The sequence below is a fragment of the Hyperoodon ampullatus genome, assembly GCF_949752795.1.
Source record: "Hyperoodon ampullatus genome assembly, chromosome: X".
In the NCBI taxonomy this organism is placed as follows: domain Eukaryota; kingdom Metazoa; phylum Chordata; class Mammalia; order Artiodactyla; family Ziphiidae; genus Hyperoodon; species Hyperoodon ampullatus.
In genome coordinates, this window is record NC_136913.1 from 25,110,633 (window position 1) to 25,134,343 (window position 23,711).

The window sequence follows — 23,711 nt, forward strand, 5'->3', positions numbered from 1 at the left end:
TCCTCTTGTGAAAATTGAGGCACTTAACACATTTCTTATACCAAAATTTACCATATCCTAACACAGAAAAATGTCCCAAATATGAATATAGGCAAAATCAACAATATCCTTAAAATAAATTTGGATTTTCATCCACGTAGGTGTAATCAACCACAATACCACAGCATAAGACAGAAGGAAAAGATTAAAAAACGTCAATTTAGCCTGAGTAAGTTCAAAAAGCAAGTGAAGAAATTCACTTAATTGACAATAAAATCATAGAGTATCAAAACCTCTGATTTAGTGTTGGAGGGTAGAAAAGAAAAGAATATTGCCCTAGTGTGGGTCTATCTGAATGAATTGGGCACAAACTACACCCTTAAACATCTTAGTGATGGAACTGCTTGCAATCTTTATTTCAATGCTTAAGTATGCTGGCCCAGTGGTTTCAATAAAAGCATAGCTATTGTCAAGCCATTCTTCTGTAACAAACTTTGGTAAGAGTAAACTGAAATCTGCTCCTTAGGTCATTACCGTTCTGGGATATCAAGAGCCAACCCAAATCAATGGGACAATGAGAACCATTAACTATCATATCAACAGTCCTGAAGTCTGATCTTGATACATGTAGTAATAGATAGTTTGTTTTTACACTCTTGTCCATGAATGATAAATAATAAACTATTTATGTAAAGAAAGGCTTATCATAACTGTATATATAACATTAATTTGATATTGTTCTCATGAATAAAATTCCAAATAAACAGAATGAAATGTCCTTTGAAATGGAATACAATTAAATGCCTCTGGTAACTTTAAACAGGCATTTATATTAATCCAAATATTAAAAATTATATTAATCCCAATACAAAATATATTCCCACATCTGCCTGCCTATCTTTCATTAGGAAGTATAGAGCTTACATCTGTCCTGATAAACATTCCAAAGTGCCGATCCAGATAAACAGCATGGATGCATTCATAAACCTGGCAGAGTCCCAGTTCCAAGTGGTTTTATATTATGAGTATAAAATGTTTAGGTAGATTTTGCTTCTACACTTACATACATTAAAAAGATGGTCTTTAAAAATGTTTATTTTGTGAGGCAATAGGAGAAAAAAATTTATCTCCAAATATTGATGTTATATATTTTGACCAACAATGCTTTATTATTATATTGATCTTATCAAAAAATAACTCTAATCTATAACATAATGAAAATGAAATGAAATGAAAATATGTAGGACACTGAGAAAATCTAATTTCTCCTTCTGTTGAAATTCAGCCTCTGTTATGTACCTGTTTTCAGACAGAGGAAGTAAATTCACAGTATTACAAAGACTCTGCTATCTTCTTGTATAAATTTAAAATTTGGAGAATGTTTCCAGAAATTTCCCAGGTGGCTTCAATAATGATGAAAGTTTCTCTAACTATATTGAGAGAGAGAGAGAGAAAAAAAAAGAGAATACATAATATAAGAAACCTAATCTAGTCTAACCAGGCCAAGTATAAGAATAAAAATGGATTTTAACTACACTGAAAATGAAAACAAAAGTTATGATTTTACCAAATCATCCATCAAAACTGAGTAGACACACCAAGAGACCTAGGAACCAGAGACTTCATCAAGCTATAGGAAACACGGTCTGAGAAGTTTCTGGCAATTAATAGTGAGAATCTGGACTGGCTACTTGAGTGTTAGGGGATTTGCCAGTAGGCAGTAGGCAGAAAGATAAGCAAGCAGGCAGCCTGCCCACGTAATCAGCAATGTCCACTGGAGGGCAGCCAGTGGATGTTCTGGCAGGAAAACGGTGTCAGTGAAATCTGTTGACTGGTAATCAATAGAAGTACTAAAAGGCAATGCTCAACATGATGGAGGCTTGGCTTAAGGTAGTACCAAAGCAATTAAAGGGACTCAGTACTAAAATGTCTGCTCAGAGATGGGGAAATGACAAAGATCTAGTGAATTAACTAGAGTAAGAAGAAAAAGCCTTTGCCAAGTATATAGCCAAGAGCCAGTTATTAGAAATAAGAGCAGAATCAGCATCAAAGGTGAACTTGAAGCTGATCAATAGAATCATCAACTGAGACAGTAAGAAACCCTCCAATAGAAAGGAGATGATTCCAGAGGGGGATATTGATTTGAGCCTGAGTTTTAAAATTAAGCGTCCCCAAATGAGGGACCTTGACAGATGAAAGATCAAGAAACCAGGTCATTTATTACTATCTTCTGCAAAATTAAGATGAAGTATGATGATTCTTAGAATACGATTGTAATATAAGCCAGGGTGCGCTGAAAACAATGGTATCATTAGGTATATTGCACACAATAGTACTTTCCTATTGAATTCCCTACTGAAAAGTTTTCCTGCTGCATAATAAGAAAAATTTCCATTATTCAGCACCTAGGAGTCTGTTCCAGTCAGGGTTCTTTTTTTAAGGCACCAGAAGCTTACTCAAAGTAACTTCAGCCGAATGTAAATTTATTGGAAGAATAGCTGCAGCTTACAGAATCAATAGGAAAGCTTAAGAACCAAGCTCAGAAGATGAGTAGAAAACAAAGGGATCTGAGTAATGGAGACACAATCAACACCATGCTACAGAAACTGCCAGGATATGATACTGATTTGGCATCATTTTCCTGGACTTAGATGTTGTCAGCATGTCATCAAGGGCGTGACTAAATTCTCAACCACCCTTCCATCACCACACCATCTCCTTAGATTCAAATTCCTGAAGGGGAGTACATGATTGGCTAAAAGTAAAGCAGGCTTACACTCCAGCTTCCAGAAGGTGGTTTTCCTCTTACCCACTCTCAGCCTCAGACAACCACTGGTCTGTTCTTGGTCATTATAGATTACTTTGATGTTTTCTGGAATTTCATATAAATGAAATCATATGCACTCTTTTCCATGGCTCCTTTTGCACAGCATAATGTCTTTTAAAACTTTCCATGTTGTTGCATGTACTGGTAATTTCTTCCCTTTTATTGATGAGTAGAATTCCATAAACATAAAAATTTGATTATTTATTCACCTACTGATGGGCTTTGAGCTGTTTCCAGATTTTTGCTAATATGAAAAAAAGCTGCTATAAACATTCACACAGAAATATTTGTGTGGACATATGTCTTAATTTCTCTTGGGTCAAAAACTTGGAGTGCAACTGCTGGATTATATGGTAAGGGTATTTTTGACTTTGTGAGAAACTGCCAAGCTATTTTCCAAAGTGGTTATGCTCTTTGCATTCCCACTGGGAATATATGAGGGTTCCAACTGCTCCACATACTAACACTAGGTCTATTCTATCTCTTTAATTAGCCATTCCAGTAGGTGTGTAGTAATAATTTGTTGTGGTTTTCATTTGCATTTCTCTGATGACTAATGACCCTGGTGGTCTTCTCTTCTGTTTATTGGTCCATTTGTATATTTTCTCTTGTGTAGTGTCCCTTCAATCTGCCTGGGCCAGATTGCATTTTCCACAAACAGCCACAACAGTATCTTCTATCCCACATGATTTTCTTACACTGTGATTGTAACACACGGACCAGCAAGCGATAAGGTCTATATGTCCCTCTTCTTTGAATTTGGGCAATCTTGTAACTTCTTGGGATATGTCATTAAAGTTCACAGAAGATGATACCATTTCCACCTAGTTCTCTCGGGATGCTTGCTCTTGGAATTCAGTAACCACGCAGTGAGGAAACAAAGAATCACATGAAGAAGCCCCGTGTAGGAGTTCTGGTGAAGAGCCCCTTCAGAGGTCCCAGGCAAAAGCCACCATTAAACACCAGACTAGTGAATGAACAAACTTTAGATGATTCCAGCCTCCAGCTGTGGATTTATCTTGCAAGTAAGGTCTCTGACATTATAGAAGAGAGACATGCCGACCCTAAGGAGCCCTTTCCAAATCCCTGCACCTCAAAATCCATGACCATAATAAAATAGTTGTCACTTTGCACCATGAACTTTAGGATGGTTTTCTATGCAGTAATATTCAATACATAAGTAAAACACAGGCTTTGAGATGCCACCAAGTATTTAAAGAGTCCATGAAGAGAAACACAGTTTAGATTGATTTTTTTTCTTTTTCTAAAAGGCACTTTTTGTTTCTTAGTATATAGGTACAATTAAATCTTTGAGAATCTGAAATTTTCCCTAAAGTTTGACCATGTTAATATATATACATATACATAATTTTTATATAGAACTCTCACTTCAAGTGTTACTTGGCCATTAGTCTGTCATTATCATTTATTTCATCAACTTTCAGAAGGCTGATAAAGTTCAAGTAGACGCCTATTATGAGGTGATGAAACGTAAATGTCACTAGTATTTATTGATTTCTCATAAACTTTTTCACAGCTCTGATTTTCCTATAGTCACATTTGTAGGTGTGGAAGAACAAAACAAGAAAACCAAATCAAACAAACAAGAAACATGCTGAATTTTATTTTTAGTAACTCAGAACAGACGCCAAGGTAATGGGAGCCCCAAATCACTACTCATCTAGCCAGGTCAGCACACAACCATAATTACCTCAGTAATTCAGGGTTACACATGTGCTTGTATTCAAAATCCAGGACAGTAAGATTAAGAAGACGTATATTTGGATATACTTAGGTTGGCTTAAAATATCTTGATAACCATGGATTAATGGATATGAGTTCAGCTAATCAGCATCTCTAAACTTATCATCACGTATCTGAATAGTCTTGTATTTTTCCACTAAAGTTTTATGAACTTTAGTTAGAAGTAGATACCTTCTGAGTATTTGCATAGGATAAAGTGCTGGAGATAACAAGTTAAGACAAACTTTCATCCTTCAAAAATCTCAAAATAGTGAAATGATACATTTTTCTTTTGTCTAAATTTTATTTGCAATCACTAAGAGGTTTAGCATACTTTTCAGAATAAAACTTTTTTTTGAAAAGTCAATGTATGTGATCCACATTAAAATTATAATGTTACAAATTTATAAACTAATGTATTTGCAGTTACTTGCTTAAATATAGAATGCACTGTCCATTTTAGAACTTTATATATAAATTATTATGTAGTAAGACAGTCTACTTATGCATTTACACATCCTTCCTCTTTTTCATGAATTCATCAACTACAATTATCTTTAATGAGATGATACAACTTTTTTCTCAAATGACACTGGTCAATAAAATCACTGATAATATATTAAAAAGATATAAAACATGTACAAAGTAAAGCTGACATTTGAGTTAATATGAAATATTTGAAATATGAAAATAGTTTTAGCTCAGATAATATCTCATTATGTATCAGAATATATGTATAATTAGGAATATTACAATAGTTTCTAATGAGACTTCTATGTGTCCATTTCATTCCTTTATTAATGGAAGTGGACTTGTTTGTAGAGTTCCTCTATTTTTTTGGAGAACTTAATCCCAGCTTACCCAAAAGGCAAACTAAATGTTTAGAGCAGCAGAAAAATATACACAGTGATTTTGGTTAGTGTTCTATTAAGAATTTTCAATAAAACACCCACTTTGTAATCAAAGGAAAAAGCAGAAATCTGTTATACTTGCTTACACTTGTTTTATGGCTTAATGCATTTTTAAATATATTATTACATATTAAGGGTGTACCATTAACTTTTTAGTATGTGGGCCTTCTCATTACTTTAATCTGATCAAGATGGAGCTTTACGAATATCACAATTTCATGACATTGTGATGTTTTTGGATTTGTTTTTAGATCTATTAGAAAAAGAAATGTGATGAAAAATGGTAATATTTTATAATCTAATTCTGAAGATAAAAATAAAATTCTTAGCACTGTGTTTGGTTCCCAATCACATACATGGTTTCTCCTCTGAATCCTTCAGGTTTTACTTTGAGTTGAATAGATGGCAAATTGGAAAAGATTTATTTCAACCTTTCCATTATCCTGTTTGTGGCAATTGATGCATTCTAAGATATATAATCTTTTAAAAATAACCCTTTAAGCTTTATTTTTTGTGTCCCATTTAATTGTTCTTCAGCACCTAAATAGTGACCAGTAAGTCCAGGAATGAGAAACTAGGGAACTAGTGATGGGTCATGTGACTTTGATGAATGAGGGCTTAGGAGCCCAGATATAAATTGTCAACTTCTCATATATTGGCAAAATAAGTTTTGTAAATGAAAAGCAATACTCTGAACTTTATATACCAAAGGCTTCTCCTGCCTGGGCTATGAAATGTTCCTTCACGTACCATACTTGATTAAAAAACTTAAATATATAAAGCATCCAGGCAGGATTTTTCATTCCTCAAATTTTGAGGGTGCTTATTAACTCTATGGATAAGGTCCAGGTTGCTTGGACCAAAAGATAAATCTGTCTTATTTCTAAAAAATCTGCTCGTTTATTATCACAAAGCAAAGGTCCATTGGCTTAACAGACAAGCATACCATTTAAATACATATTCAAAATTATTCTCGAAATGCAACATTGATGGTCTCTGGTCAACATTTCTTTACGTGACCACACTGTGAAAACAACTTATAAAATTTGTGCTGTTTTTATTTAATTTTAAATTTGTTTAAATTAAGTGACACACACATATATCTTGTAAAAATGAAAACTTTATATATAAAAAAAATTGCCTTGATCTCATCAAAATTCCAGTCCTCTCCCCAAAGTATCTACTGCTATCAATTTGGTATTTATACTTTTAGATCTCTTTCTAGAGACTTAAATACATTTATTAAAATAGCTGTAAGACAAATAGTTTTTTTTTTAATAAATTTATTTATTTATTTTTGTCTGTGTTGGATCTTCGTTTCTGTGCGAGGGCTTTCCCTAGTTGCAGCGAGCGGGGGCCACTCTTCATTGCAGTGCACGGGCCTCTCTTGTTGTGGAGCACAGGCTCCAGACGCGCAGGCTCAGTAGTTGTGGCTCACGGGCCCAGTTGCTCCGCGGCATGTGGGATCTTCCCAGATCAGGGCTCGAACCCGTGTCTCCTGCACTGGCAGGCACATTCTCAACCACTGCACCACCAGGGAAGCCCGACAAATAGGTTTTTTACATTTTACAGGAAGATTAAATAATATGGTTTATGTCAATCTGCAATTTTTCCCATTCAATTTGTATTGAAGCTATTGTCATTCTGTAGTATGAAATATATCTCATTTATGTACAGGGGTACAGTGATCCAAGATATCTAAATGCAAGTCTTTAGCAACTTCTATGCTAGTTGTCATTTAAGTAGTTTATTGTTTTAAGCTTTTAGAAAAATATTGTTAGGAAGATTCTTGTATATGCCTCTTGGTGCACTTGTACAATGATTTCTTTAAGATAATATTATGTGCCAAGCACTGTGTTATGTGAGAAAGGTGTTATTATTATCTTTTCATTGCACTGAAGGTAAAAAGTGACTTGTCTAAGTTCACACAGCTAGTAAGTGCTAGATCTGGGAGTTTCACACATCCTATCTAGCATCAGGATCGGTGTTCTTAATAACTACTCTCTATTCCTTGCTTTTAAACAAAATAACTACTGGATCAAACTGTATTCACATTTAAATTTTAATATATGCTGTCCATTTGCCTCCAGAAAGGCAACACCCGTTTACATCTACACTAAGAGGGACATTTTTATTGATACTTCCCTGGCATATCCTTCCAAAGGTGGAAACTGTTTGTTTGTTTGTTCTTAGAAGGAAACAATGTAAATATTTTAATAAAAACAATCCCACAGTATTTACTGTCATCTGGTAATAACATAAAGGTGAGCAAAACAATATGAATAAATGCTTTAGAACTACCCTTCTAACAAAGGACACCTAAAAAAACTGTATTGCCTTCTCAACAATTTCTCACTTCATTGATCATTTCTAGTTGGAGACACTTTGGAGCAGAGTAATGTTATCTCCTTTTAGTATGATCCGACTCAGTTGTTTTCTTGACTGTTTTAGAATGAATCTCTTCTGCATCATCTAATACGAGGTCCATATTCCCATCAAGACCAATGATACAGCCCTCTATCTGCATGCTCACTTGCTCATAAAGCCACATCTGAATCTGAGATCTATTTTGCAAGTATCTGAAGATGAGATTGATGGGCTGAACCATCACCTTCTGCACCTTCTGCACCTTCTGGCCCTGGCCCTGGTATGCCATGGTGGAAGCTCACAAAGACCTCACGATCCTGCACACCCTGGAAATTGGTTTTAAGTAAAACAGTAATGGAGAACTCAATACAGATCTTCAGTTACTGATGATGATTAGAACCTGTGCCTTAACGCTATTGTGAGAGAAGGCTGAGTAGGTATTGCCTCTGGAGGAACAGATTGTAGTGTCCTATAAAGCGAACAGAAATGCGTTCATTCTCACCCACCACACGTCTCTTTAACTATGCTTTTATTACTTTATAACAGTTTGAATAAACTATCTGGGTACTTCTGTATTCTCATTTGTCCTGCTTCTAGTATAGGAAATAGAAGGATGAGCAGTCTCTCACAGACTGAAAAGATAATTCTGTTGTCATAGATGTATATATTTTGTTGTAATATATATGTGAGTGACTGTAACAGAAAACTGGATCCACTTCCTAATTACTGTCAGAAACAATGGTTCCTGATTAACTATCCCTAAATCAAAACCACCATTCTGGTTAGATGCCCTCCATCATTTCACTAGCTCATAGAAAAAGTCTATTAAAAAATTTTTTTTAAAAAAGGAGCAACTTAGTTACCTAGTAATATATATTGCCCATGGTTAAAATATCCTTGGGTGTTTGACGTTTTTTGAATGGTAGAGTTTGGCGTTTTGTTATTTGGAAATAAATCATTTGTACTCCTGCTATAAAAGAAATTTCGGTTAAAAACCTAAGTTAAAATTTAACCTATCAACTTAAGATAAAAATTTAACCAAACAGTAATGATGCTTTTCTCCTCTTTTTCTATTTTCTGAATCACTCTGTATAACAGGTTATGTTTCCTTGAATAATAACTAATATAAAATTATAGGGCTTCCCTGCTGGCGCAGTGGTTGAGAGTCCGCCTGCCAATGCAGGGGACACGGGTTCGTGCCCCGGTCTGGGAGGATCCCACATGCCGTGGAGCGGCTGGGCCCGTGAGCCATGGCCGCTGGGCCTGCGCGTCCGGAGCCTGTGCCCCGCAATGGGAGAGGCCACAACAGTGAGAGGCCCACGTACCGCAAAAAAAAAAAAAAAAAAAAAAAAAATTATATAATCCCAGTGCTTTATTTGAATAGTTCATTTTGATTGATTCACTTTTAAGTTTTTTTTCTGTTTTTATTCTGAATTTCTCTTTTTTAAGTTAAACTTCTAAGCTATACTTTTATACACAGTTTTTCATTTTTAACCTTTTTGTCAAATGTATGGGCATAGTTTTTCATGGTATTCTTAATATTTTAAATGTCCATTATATCTCAGGTTACTAACTCTTCCGTGGATTGAGCCATTCGTCTGGCTCTTTTATATAGCTTCTATTTCTTTGCTGATAATTTCTTTGTTTCATTTGTTTTAAGCATTGCTCATTGAAGCATTTTTATGATAACTGCTTTAAAATCCTTGTGAGATACTGCCTACATCTGAGTCATCTTGGCACCAGCATCTACCTTTTATCATTCAGGTGGTAATTTTACTGGTTCTTGGTGTGACTAGTGATTAGCAATTGTATCCTGGATATTTTGACTATTATGTTAGGAGATTCTGGGTCCTATTTAAATCTTCGATTTTAGGAGGTAGTCACCCTGTGTAGGTTTAGCCTGTAGGTCTTGACCTACTTTTGAGGGTTGTGGATCCAATGACAACTTAATTTTCAGAACTTTTGCAGTGCTATTCTAATCGACTCCTTTTATGAAGTATACCACTAAGATATCACTCTGAAAACCTGGGTGTTATTCCACATTACAGTTCAGTTCTTGATCCCTTAGGTGTGATAATTTGGGTCATTTTCACATGTGGGTTACTCAAGGATCTGCCCAGGGCTTCCTCTGTAAGTTTAAAGAATCTCTTTCTCCTGCTTCTTCCTCTCTTCGAGATTCTCCAACTCTCTAGTTAAGAAGGTGAAGGGCTCCCCCTGCCACCACCAGGAGAACAGTGTGAAGTCCAGACTCCTCATTCAGTCTCCACTGACCCCACAGGGGAAGGGAGTCGGGGGGGGTGGGGGGCACTCATGGTGTTTGCTTGGGGTTGGGCAATTATTTGTCAAAAAATTTCTATCATTCTAGGCTGCCCCTTTCCTCACCTTTTGGCTGAGAAATCAGGTTTTTCTTTGGGCTTTTTTGGGTATGTGCCCATTTGGTGTTCCATATTACACATTAATCCAGTGCCCAGTCAGGATATATAAAATATTTATAAAAAAAAAAAAGATAAGAAAAAGTAAGAAAAGAAAAAAACAGAGAACTTGCCATCATGTCATTCCTCAAGACCAGAGATTCCCCACCCAGTATGCTCTCTTCTTTCCACCTTTCAGAGTCCTCTTATGATTGTCTGTTATAATTAGTCCAGGGTCTTCAGCTGTATTTATCAGGGAGGAGCGGAGAGAAATGAGTCTATTCCATTCTATCTGTAACCAGTAGCCCAGAACATAACCTTTTGAGTCGTGTTTTTTCACTTAGCATAAGGCTTTTGAGTTTCATTCATGTTGTAGTAATTCTAGCTTCAGGTTCAAAAATGAATAATTTAAACCTCTGTGGCATAAGACCACTCTCTTATTGTTGTATTTTTGTTCTTTACTCTTTGCTGATACTTTGGGAGTAGACTTTTTTTTTTTTGAGATTGCCTTTAAATTGCAAAAATATTTGAATTTTTTTGAATATATTTCATCCGACACTTCTATGTGCTTGTAATTGCTAGTGGTGGAGGTAGATGGGGGTCAAAGCAGATTTGCATCAGTTCAATCTGCTAAGATTGTAAGCTGCATCCAATCCTCTTTGTAATAAAGCAAAATATATATAAATAAGCAATTTAAAATATGTAGTTTGAGGTACACAACCCCTGCAGTACACACTGTAGCATGTCTGTAGTATCAGACAACTAAAAGACGACCAGACATTATCTGTCACTGTTTGAAGTCTGAAGATGAAGACAATTTGTGAATACTAAGGTTTGTTCAATGGCTTAGATAAAAGAGACTGGTAATAATAGTTTTGTATTAAAACATGTATAATATTGCAAACTAATATTTAAGCCATTTGACATAGAAATATGATTCTTGTTAATATACTCACATCCAGATACTTGCATTTGGATATTCCAGTGAAATTAACAGTGTTGGCTTATACTCAACATCCACATTTGGAAGAATTCAGTTTCTCAAGCCAAATAGTTTTGCTATTTCCCAGTTATTTATTCAGGAAGATGATATAATAAGTGAGCATATTTCAAAAGCAACATCTTTGGGGGGGTTTGGAAAAGTGTGTGTGCACGTGTTTTTACATGCCTATATATTTTGCATATTATATAATGTATTTCAAGTGCTTAGTACAGCACTTTTTCTTCTAGATTATTATGATAGTATAAAAATAGCAATTGATCTATTTACTACAACAGCTCTTCCTAAGAGCGAGTTTAGATTTTGAATGAGAAATTATCAAGTAACTATGTTTCCCGAATGATATCCTGTGATTCTATAATCACTGATCACTAAAATGCCTCTCCATACAAACCATCTCCAAGGAGTGGGTTTGGGGTATGAGAAAAGCACATGTGCTAGAGTTCTAGGTAATTATCTGATATATAACTAACTCCCGGGGGGAAAAGAAGAGGGAGGAAGAAGAAAATGAAGTATTAAGATGTAGACTACAATCACATTTCTTACAACAGTTGTCTCTATACAGCTACAATGCCTAAGCCCCAAAATACATATTCCAAAAATTTTATATTTTAGAAAGTTTTACTTTCCTACCATCTTCTTTGCCACCAGCAGCTATTGCATATCATGACTTAATTCTAACAAGTTAGGTGAGCAAATTCTAAATTTTATATCAAGGCCGAGAACAGGTAGTTTTGTTAAAATAGTTTCCCATTGGCACTCACATACAGTCTATATTTATTCTTTTGCTTTTTTTTGGTGAGAAAAACTAGATAGATACATAGATACATAGGTAGATAGATAGATAGATAGATAGATAGATAGATAGATAGATGATAGATAGATAGATAGGGAGTATTATTTACAAAAGCTCTATATGGTCACACAAGTTTTAAATTTTTTTCATCACATACCTGCACACATGTTAAATCACCCTCCCTCACCACACACACACATAACCAGAGTATGAAGAAATGACAAAATTCTATTTTAAAAGTATTCTATTAGAAGGTATTCGTTTTCCTCAGGTTTGCTCCAATCATTTTCTACATATTACCAAATCAGCACTTTGTAACCCCGTTAAATTAACTTTGCTAAATCAAAATCAACATTTTGTGAAACTTTAAAAGGTTTTAGTAAGTGGAATATTTTTTCAAATTCTTATAAAATAGCTATTATAAGTATATAATATGAATAGATATTATGAACATTTTAATTGCCTAAAATATAATTTACTAGATTCTCTGATCTTTTTTTCTTCCCCCCTATTACTTATGCTCACACTGCTATGCACATTATCCCCTCCTATTGAAAACATAAAAGTCCACGCAAAACATCATTTCATTTATTAAGCTTTTCCTAATCACTTCCCTAAGAATATAGCACCCATGTCTCTGTTTCCATAGTAATTTCTTCTTGTTGCTCTTGAAGTTATTGATTTTCCGATTGGCTGTCCCCCACTACGTTGTGATCTGCCTGCTGGTAAGTACCTTTTCTCCTTTGTATCTTCAAAACCTTACATAGTGCCACACAGAGTAGGTGTTCAGTAAATGTTTTCTCAACAGACTCAAATTAATATTTCAATATTAATGCAAATTCAAAAATGCTAACACACATATACAGACATTATATATGATTAGGAAAAATAAAGCCCTCTATTTCATCTTCCCCAGTTCTTTATAAGCAGCTTATGTTTGAATGGGAATACTTTCCTAGACTTCTAAAACAAATGAGATTTTATTTTATTTTATTTTTTAAATTTATTTATTTATTTTTGGCTGCATCGGGTCTTGGTTGCTGGGTGCAGGCTTTTTCTAGTTGTGGCGAGGAGGGGCTACTCTTCGTTATGGTGCTCGGGCTTCTCATTGCAGTGGCTTCTCTTGTTGAGGAGCACGGGTTCTAGGGTGTACAGCCTTCATAGTTGTGGCACGCGAGCTCAGTAGTTGTGGCACTCGGGCTCAGCTGCTCCGCAGCATGTGGGATCTTCCCGGACCAGGGATTGAATCCGTGTCCCCTGCATTGGCAGGTGGATTCTTAACCACTGTGCCACCAGGGAAGTCCACAAATGAGATTTTAATTATACATGATAGCAGACTATTATGTGAAGGGATTTTCATTTCACTGACTTTATTCTTTCCTTATCTTAATGGGATATTTTTGAGAAATTTATTTTCCCTTTACCTATGACTAAAATGTTATTTTGAAGTCATGTTAACTCTACCTCACAAACTTGGATGTATGAAAGACATTTATGGGCATCCTTTGAGGTGGTGCAAATTAGATGTATAATTTTAGAGTACTGAAACTAAAAATTCAAAGTACTCCTAACCTGACATTAAGATATCATTATTCTAAGATTTAAATTTTACATGAAATTAGATTTTTGTGAAGTGAGTGAAGGTAAGACAATTTAATGTTCTACTAATAGCTAGACAATAATGTTTCTCTTCCTTATAGCAGTCATTATGTTTGGAATACAACTTTGAGTTGTAATTTCATATATATTTTTAAATGAAGTATACAAAATATTGAGAAATTAGTTTGCAAATATTATATGGGATGTTCTATGAACACAAACTTTGACTCCCACAACTATTCTGTAATGTAGATACCATTTCACAGCTGAGGAAACTGATGTCACAAAGATTAAACAGCTGGATATCTTTATCATAGGACATCTTTATTCTAAATTTTCTTAATATTTCTACTTCCTTGTGAATTTTTTTAAAAGAGCTTAAATAGCTTCTGATTTCCCAATAAATAATAGTTAGCTTAATAAATAGGCATACTTAACGTTCCATTTGTTATTGTTAATATCACTATACCGATTATCAAAAAGTCAGAACCTACTAGAGTACAAACCGAAGCAAGGAAATGTAGTATATTAGCTGCTTCTAATACAAGGCCAGGAAGACTATAGCTGAAGTTATAAGATTTTAAAATATCACCATGATATCACTAGCTAAATTCTGAAAACTATGGAACTAGTTTAAGCAGAGAGAGGCAGTGATGGTTAAGAGCAGAGATGCTGCAGCCAAGAGTCCTGAGTAAAAATTCTGCTCTTTAAAAAAAAAAAAAAATCTCTGTTTTAGCTCTTACTAGCTTGTCAAGTTACTTGACCTTTCTCTGTTCCAATCTGTTGAGAGGATTAAGTGAGGACACATATGTAATTTAGAATGGTACGTGACACAAAGTGAGCACTATAAACAAGCTGCTGTCTGTCATTTCCTTTTTATTTGACAAGCTTGAGTAGCTCACGCTCTGTTCTCCCTATCCCCATCATTATGGCTTTTAGAGAACACTGTACTTCTCCTTGCCAGTAATTTTCAGAATTGTAGTCAGTAGATTCTGCCATGGAGAGTAAGCTAATTTTCCCTACAACTGGTATAAACAGCAAATAATAACATATTCAAGAATCTTTGGTTTCATCATTTGACCACTGCTTTTCTCCCTCTACACAATTTTCCCATGGGTAAATTTTCCAGTCTCTACTATACGCTGATCTATAGTAGAGATAGATAAGAGTATACATCTATCACCACCATCTGTATGCCGATCACATTCAAATCTCTTTCTCCAGCAACAAGCTGTCTCCATAATTTCAACTGAAATATCCAACTGTCTAATGGCCATATACAACCAGATACACCAAATACATCCAAAACATGTTCTTTTCTTTCTGTTGAAGTATAGTTGATATACAATATTATATAAGTTTCAAGTGTACAACATACTGATTCACAATTTTTAAAACATGTTCCTATTGTAATCTCATTTTATGGGATAATATCCAAAGTTCTTAACATAATATATGACACGTCATGATCTAGTTCTTGTCTCTCCCAGCCCTCCCTTCCTCATACTGAATTGCTTGTGGTGCTTTGGCATAAGACTCACCAGTTCTCCTTCCTGCTCCTATGATCCTAGAATGCCCTTCAAGCCTAACACCATCTGACCTCTCTAACTTTTAATTTCAGACCCAGTTGGGCTATTTTATTTCCTGAAACCTTCAAAACTCCATTGGACATTATTAGTATGCATTTCCATTTACCCAGATCTCTCTCTCACACACACATACACACACACACATATACACATATGTGAGTTAAACACAACAAGGCACCAAGGTGTACCTGATGGACCCATCTTGTACCTTATGGTAATGGGAGAAGGCACAAAAAAGAAAGAAGAGCCCATTTCTTTCAAAGCACAATTACATCACTAATTCATTATTATTGCTCAGTTAATGGGATGGGCCATTAGATTAGCAGTCCCTACTCAGTTAGTAAATATATGAAAAGCTAAGAAATTGTGAATGATGAAAGTTACTTGATAAAAGAGTTAAAGAAACCCCACCCACTTACCCAACATACCTAAGTAAACTGTTGCTTTCAGTGGTGATGGACTGTCCCAACTACAAATGCAAAAAGAAAACAATCTCAGGCTTTCACAAAAACCAGTTGATCATCAACTGCCAAAAATCCTGAAGTGATCACTGAAGCTGTTTACATTCTGCTCCTCTTCTCCTCTCAGGCACATGTTTTAGGTTGGCACTTCCATACACACTTTAAAGTTGAGTGTGGCCATGTGACTTGCTTTAGCCAATTAAAAATCAGGGGAAGAGACGTCTCTTTAAGTGGGATCTTTACAAGCCATTACATGATTTCCCACAATCCCTCATTTTGAGAGATGATGGAAACATTTCACATTGGAGCTTCCATCAGCCTATGTCCCTGAATGGCTATGATATGCAGATTCTCTGCTAAACAACATTTGAATCAGGCATAAGACATATAAACTCTTGTGTTGAGCCTCTGAGGTTCTAACTTCTTCTTCCTAATTTAATGCAAATACTGTCTGTGGATAATATGACATCATGTATTATACATCTCATGAACTCTTTTCATAGTTTTTTAAAAAAATTATTTCTACATCAGTTTAGCTTGCTTTGAGGGAGTTATCTATAATAGTATTGACATGATTTTTAAAATCATATTTTGTTATGTCTCACTTATGTGTTATACATTTATCAATTCCTACATGAATCTCTCAAAACTGGGCAGTTCTATTGTCAGTTGAATAGAAGAAATTTCCTGTGAGATAAAAATATTTGAAGACCAGTTTCCAATCTTTTCTTGATTCCTAAAATACAGTCAACTGAAATTGTTAGTATGAGGCAAAAAACCCAACTTATCCATCCACATTTTGTTCTCGAATTTGTGTGAATGTAGCACGTGGGGTAGTATAAGGGAGAAAAATATTCAAAATAGATGAAAGAAAAATGAATAATTATGTATATAAGATATAGTTTTAAGATATTAGATTGATATTAGTTTCTATATATAACCAATCTATCATGGTCTCTAAAAAATCCTTTTTTTTATCTTGCTAAGAAAGAAATAGCTCAATTATATTTTCTAAAAGGCAATCTAGAGCATTTCAAGTATGTGGGATGCTTCCTACTTTTCTTTAATTTGTAAGGAAGAATTAGCATGTAAATAGGTAATTAAGAAAAGGCATAAAATGCTATGATAGAAACTAATATATTTAGAATTAAGAATAAAAGTTTATTTTCCTATTTCTTGCAGCACTGAGAAGTAACTAGGGCAGAACATTTATGTATCTGAGGAATAAACCCTAAGGCTGTGAATCCTGTAAGCTCTGTTTCCTTATAGCTTATGATTTCCTCCTTAAAACAGTGAAACAAATTAAGTGAGTCCTTCAAAATCTGGGTGAGAGTGAATGTATACTTGATGTATAACAAATGTCATTATATTGAGAGGCAGATGTATGGAGCTGGCTGTGCTCATTCACTTACTGTAGGTCTTGCTTCCACATGTCAGTTTTGTGAAGCTTGTAATTCAAATCTGTCATTCAGCTGTATTTAAATTTACTACATGTCATGGATCCTCAGATAGTCCAAACCATGACTATTAAATATATTAAATGCTTATGTATGACCCAAGATAACAGTATAATACTTGTGGTTCATTCAGAGAATAAGAGATAGTTCGGTGTGATTATAGAATTGATGGAAATTATGGGGAATATCATAAATAATGATAGAAAGGAAGTTTGGGACCAAATTGTAATGGATGTGGAATGTTATGATGGTCCCATTATTTAATAGATGGGTTCAATTCTTTTTAGTTTATATTATTTTGTGTCTGTTTGATTTTCACTATAGAAGTGGTATGATGTTCTAGCACAGTGTGAGAAATGGACTACTTGAGTGTGGAGAAACTGGAGGCAGAGATACTAGGCTAAGCTCAAAACTAAACTATGGAGAAAATGTGAAAAGGGTTACTTCTAAGGAATTGACTTGGGAGGGACATGCAGAAATTGTCTGCGGGTGATGGAAATGTTTCATATCTTGATAGGGATTTGCATCTGTTTAATATCTTGAGCAGTTGGTTACACAGTGTATGCTTTTGTCAAAACTCATGGCACAGTACACTCAAGATTGGTTCATTTCACTGTGTGTGAAGTTTGCCTCTAGGAATAAAATGTCTGAAAACAAATATTGAACTCTAGAAAAAGATATGCATGCTGATGTGTGTAGGGGTAAAATGCATCAAAGAGTAAGATGGATTGATAGATGGATGGATACAGGGATGGACAGATATATGATATGAGGTAAAGCAAATATAGCAAGATGTTAGCAATTGCAGAATTCAAGTGGTAGTTATCTGGATATTCACTATGCAAGTATTTCAAATTTTCTGTTTGGCAATTTTCATACTCAAACGTTGAGCAAAAATAAACCAGATCAAATTGCGCAAAATACTTTTCAAGTGGTAACAAGAACCACACTCTTCCCAGAAATTCATTTAAAAAAATAGTTAATGGAAACACAAGTCTGAAAAAGGTCATACTATTGTAATAATAAACAGGCTCCATTACAATCTTGGAAATCTCTGTGATGATAAATATATATTTTCTGAAAAAGACATAGCTAACATAACACAATGAATAATATATACATTTTTCTGTATGAGATATACACTTCATAAAAAAAGTAGAACAATTTCCTAGCTGAGCTGGACTAAATACTAATTGTTCACATTCTTCATAGAGTGGGGGTGGGGGATAGAACATAGTAGCTTCTGATTATTCTAGAAGAACAAAATGGTCTCAATGGAAAAATCAAAACGTACAGAAAGGTAACGTATAGGTGAAATAAGATCACTCCTGTCAGAAATACAAAAGGAAAAGAAAGATTCAGGGGGTTTCAGTGTGGTTCTAATTTCTTTGTTTTAAGTAATTCCTTTGGAATATTCTATCAGTTTCTTTATCCTGGCTGGGTAAGTAGAAGGCCTTTAAAAATGTCCTCATGCCTTAGGAAATATAATGTCTGATCATTTGGTTGGTTTATCAGAACATTCTTACAATCGTTTTTTTCTAAAAAATGTGTGTATATGTTATTGCATTTATTAAAAGAATGCTGTTTGAAACCAAACCAATTTAAAACATTTAGAAACTGGTGTTCTTTAGAGTTAATGCTCATTTTCTGCAAACATTATAAATATTAAAAACTAAGCAAATCTGAACCATTGACTATCATTCAAAATGAATTTATTAAGTAAGTATTAGCATTACTGCAGGGATTATTAAAAAGTAATTATTGAAAAATGTTCCATTTATAAATTGATTCTCATGTTTTTGGTTTATTTAGACTGAAATATTTACATTTTAAAGTTTGGCATTATGCTGATCTTTGGAAAACAAACTGATTGTAACTGTTCCTAATACTGAAAATGTAGAATGTGTATGAATTATACCATATTTCACATATTTTGTATCATATTGTTGTAGTCCTAATAAGTATTACTACCACTCTACTTGGGTTTATCTGGAATGGATTCAGGTATTTCAGGTAGAATTAAAAAAAATTAGCTTTGACCTTCCTCTTTCTAGTCTCTGAAAAGCTGAAATGTTTCATCTGGTGATTTTAAGCCGTTGATCCTCTTTCAAAAATCCCAGAAGAAACATGGCAAAATTACATCGTACAAGCTTTCCACTTCATCACCTCATCAGAAACTGAAACAGAACATTAGGAGTTCAGCCAAGAGTTGCCATCCAAAGGCCATACTTTCTGTATGCTGACTCAACTCCGGCATTAATTATGGGTGCATATGACGGTTACTGATATAACTTTGGAACATCCAGAAATTGCTTGAGAAAATATAGTAAATTATCCTTGTCAAATATAGAACAGGTACTCAAATCTTTCTGAAAGGGAAAATGAAAGTGAATTAGGGAGAAACATCCTCTAATCAGACTCAGATTTAACTTTCAAGTATGTAGTGCAGCTATATACCGTAAAAAATTAACTTTGAATATTTGATAATTTTGTTTCATTGGAACTTTAACATACATATCACTTTTGATTTAAGAAATATGTTTAACAGTCAAAGTGAGTTCACTTCTTTCAAATAATCTCAGCTGTTAAGTATATTAGATATGACTTTTATAGGGTGGAATAATCTCCAGTAAAAGTGAATATAAATATACACTATAAAGAACATTTCATTTAAAATGCCAAGCGAAGCAAAATTAGCAGCAGAGCATTAGCTATAACTATTTCCTTATTACTGACAGGTCAAGGACAAGTGGGCTAAGGAGAGAGAAGAAATGCAGCCACAGCATAATTTCCATATCTACAAGTTCCTTTTCTTTTCCTGTTTTTTTTTTTTTAAACAGGTCCTATTTCTCTCTTCATTATATTAATGATCCCTTTATTTTCTGTCATGTTTATAATAACTTTTTAAATTCTTTGTTAATATTATTGTATCTGTCAATTCTGGGTCATTTTAACTGATTTTTTTTCCTGGTTATAAGTCATATTTTCCAAGTACATGTTTAGTAATTATTGATTGTACAGTGGACATTATAAATGTTGATGTTGTCTAGATTTTGTTGTTTTCCTTGAAAACAATATTGAGTTTCATTTTGGACAATTATGTACTTGCATATCAGCATTTTCTTGTTGAGAGTTTTTTCTAAGCTTTGTTAGGACTTCTTAAAGATAGCTAAGCTAGGCTACCTTTTATTCTAGGGGTAGTACAACCTTCCTCCTATAATGTGGCCTTTCTGGGGTCTCTACTGAATTCTCAGGGTAATCAATAAGGCTACTCTACTTTGGTTATATTCCAGCCCCATGTGAACTGTGAGGACTGTTTAGTTTATAGATCTCTGAGAGCTGTCTTTTGCCCAACCTTGTCAAGTCTCCCCTTATGCATGCGACACTTATTCATCCAAATGTTCCATGTGACCCCAGTTCAGATATACAGGACTCATTCAGTGCAGAATTCTCTCTGCTCTGGTACTCTGCAGCCACCTCAGCTCTCCAAACTTTTGTCTCTGTCTCTTATGCCTGAGAAGTCCGCTATGCTCAGTGAAGTCTAGTAAATGCCTGGGACTGAAACTGGGGGCTATTGGAGGGCTCACCTTGTTCTTTTCCTTCCCTCCGGGATCCGGCACTAGCAGTTATTTAAGTCTGAAAAGGGTTGTTCCACATATTTTGTGCATTTTTCTAGTTACTCATGGTGGGGGGGTAGGGGTGCAATTTTATTATCAGTTATTCTGCCATGATCATAAATGGAAATGCTTCATCTGTGATTCTTAAAACTCCCGAGAGATTCAGATGTGCATTCAAAATTGAGTCCTATGTTCTTCTAGTTGACATTTATCAACTTAACAGGATACATATGAATGAATTCAGCATAACAGAATACACAATCATTAAAAATGTATCTATAACATTCAAATTACCTATATTTTCATTAAAAAATTATATAGGCTTTTTCCACTTGAAACTCCACTACTCCTTAGTTCATTATGTCCTCTGTTCAATTAATTTATTATATATTACACTGGTAATCTAGTTTCTAGCTGAGTATCAATTTTTAGTTATAAACATATACTTTTCATGTATCACTGAATAGCTTGAAAATAATTATTATATAAAATTTTGTTCTGATTTTATGCCAATGGAATTTTGCCTTGGGAAATATGGGCATGAGAATCTACCCTCTAAACCAGCAGGTTGACAAGACCCAAAACCAAATATGGCCCGTTGTCTGATTTTATAAATAAAAGAGTTTTTTGGGATTTGTTTGTTTGTTTGTTTGTTTTTTGGAATAGAGCCACACTCATCCATTTATGTATGATCTATGGCTGCTTTCATTCTACCACAGCAGAGTGAGTAGTTGAGACAGAGACTAGATGGTCCTCAAAGTGTAAAATACTTATTACTGAGCCCTTTACAGAAAAAATTTGCCAACCTCTGCTCTAAACTCATATATTTGAGTAGTGGTCCTGTTCAATAGATTGTAAACTACTCATTCTGCAAATATCATACTTTCATTTATTATTTAGAACACATGCACAATAAGCATGGGAGGGGATAGTCTCAATCCAGTTTCCCTTAACTCCCTTAGTTTCAGGGAAGCACTCTGGGAGGGGGATACAAGTGTGAAAGAAGGTTGAAAGTAACAATGAAATCACTCACTGGGTATTTGGAGCAGACATTCAACCTCTTCCAGTATTCTTCCTGTAAACTACTTCTTCATTGTGGGCACAGCTAGTACTTATCAAGTTAACAAGGTTTATTCGTACACATTTAAGAGAATACATACATAAACATCATACTGTATTATATTTATAAATGGTGCTTATAAAATACCTCAAAACTAAATACAAATACAACAAAGATGAAACATACTAACAAAAAAAGGCAATGATCAAAGCTAAATGATGCGCTGCAAGTAGGATTTGACTTAGAGGTAAAAGAGCTTCTAGAATGTGTTAAAACCACAATGTGCTGAACAGAAACCAGATTTAAGGGCTCTATTCTAAAGCAATGTCAGAAATATCAAAAGCATAACTGCCTACAACATGTGTACTGTATTACCACAATGTTTTTTTTTCTTTTTTACCTATGTTTCTCTGCAAGAAATACTGAACTATGGAAAAAATTAAAATGAACAAAATATATTTTAATTAAAATAGTTTAAAATAAACCCAAATTCTGTAGAGCATTGAAAAGCTTTCAATAAATGTTGTTTTATTTCTCTTCCTCCTGCTGGCACTTTAGAAATTCAAATTTCTATCTTTGGTAATATTAAAATGAAAACATATCTGATTGACAGCAAATTAAATCATATGGTAAAAGGCTTTCAAATATCCTTGTGATAATGAGCCTAATAAAGTAATCAGGTCACTGGTATGAATCTAAAATTACAATTTATCTTAAGAAATTATAAATATATGCTCATTGTGTATTTGCATTTTAATATAGTTAATTATATTCCTTTTATCTCAATTGAGTGATTCAATGTACCCAGTACTGCACTATGCTCTTTGTAGGTACGGTCTTATAACAATTCATCATTGATATGTAGTTGATTTCAAGTCTTAGAGCAATTGCTATAAACGTACCCAATTGGCTCATTGATAGAATCTGCTGTGTGCCTGGCAATGGGGTCAGTGATGGAGATATATCATTTAGCAAGACATATGTATTAACTAACCTCATGGAGCTTAGAATCTATATAGTTTTATTGATCTCAAGGCAGTGGGAACTTGCATTCTCACTCTTTATCACACTTTCCAAGGGTCCTGTTAGGAAGGGAAGCGGTGATAGTAACAGCGACCTCTTGTCTACTCTGCCATCACACTTCATTGTTAGTCTCCCCTTGATACTGGTCCCAAGATGTTGAGAAATGAAAATTGGTCCTCTTTTTAATAAGACTTGGCACACTGTACACCTTAAATTTGCACAAGATTATATGTCAATTATATGTCAATAAAGCTGTAGGGAAAAAAACTTAGGACTCCCCTGAATTAGTAAAGGGAATTTTTCTTTCAGTTTTACATCTCTGTGACTTAATTACAAACTCTCAACTATGAAGTGAAATATGAGAAGACTGCAAAATGCTCACTTTTATAATAATGTGAAGTACTGATATTTGGGAAAATGAAAAAGTTAACGTTTTTGTGCTACTAATCTCTATCCTTCAGTGAGGTTATTTAGATATGACAACAGTGAACTAATAACGTATCAGTTCTTTCAGTCCAAATATATTATTTCTCACAAAAATATATCTTCATTACAAACCCTTTCTGAAACTTTTCTACATTTAAATAAAGGGATGGTTTGGTTCCAAGAATCACTGTCTCTCTCGGAAGCCCATCAAATACAGAATAATGCCAATGGAGGTTTATCAATAAATAAATTAAATAAATCAGTAGGTTTGGATTTATTTTATGGTTAAAAATACTTCTATTACAGATGAACTCTGTTTCTTAGAAAATTCCTTTTGATTACTGCATTATCTATTATGATGGTCCTAGAAACATATACACTTTTCCTTTTCTTTTTCTTTACATTAGGTTTCTCTAACATTACAATCCACAAAATTCTCAGAAAG

The 23,711-nt window shown here is 34.4% G+C and overlaps 1 pseudogene across 1 annotated transcript; it reads right to left on the bottom strand.

Annotated features, from left to right (window-relative positions):
* Positions 1-7,830: 7,830 nt before the first annotated feature.
* LOC307069030 (small nuclear ribonucleoprotein E-like) lies at positions 7,831-8,116 on the bottom strand (annotated as a pseudogene). The gene has a single exon. The product of its transcript is annotated as a small nuclear ribonucleoprotein E-like (transcript).
* Positions 8,117-23,711: the final 15,595 nt, after the last annotated feature.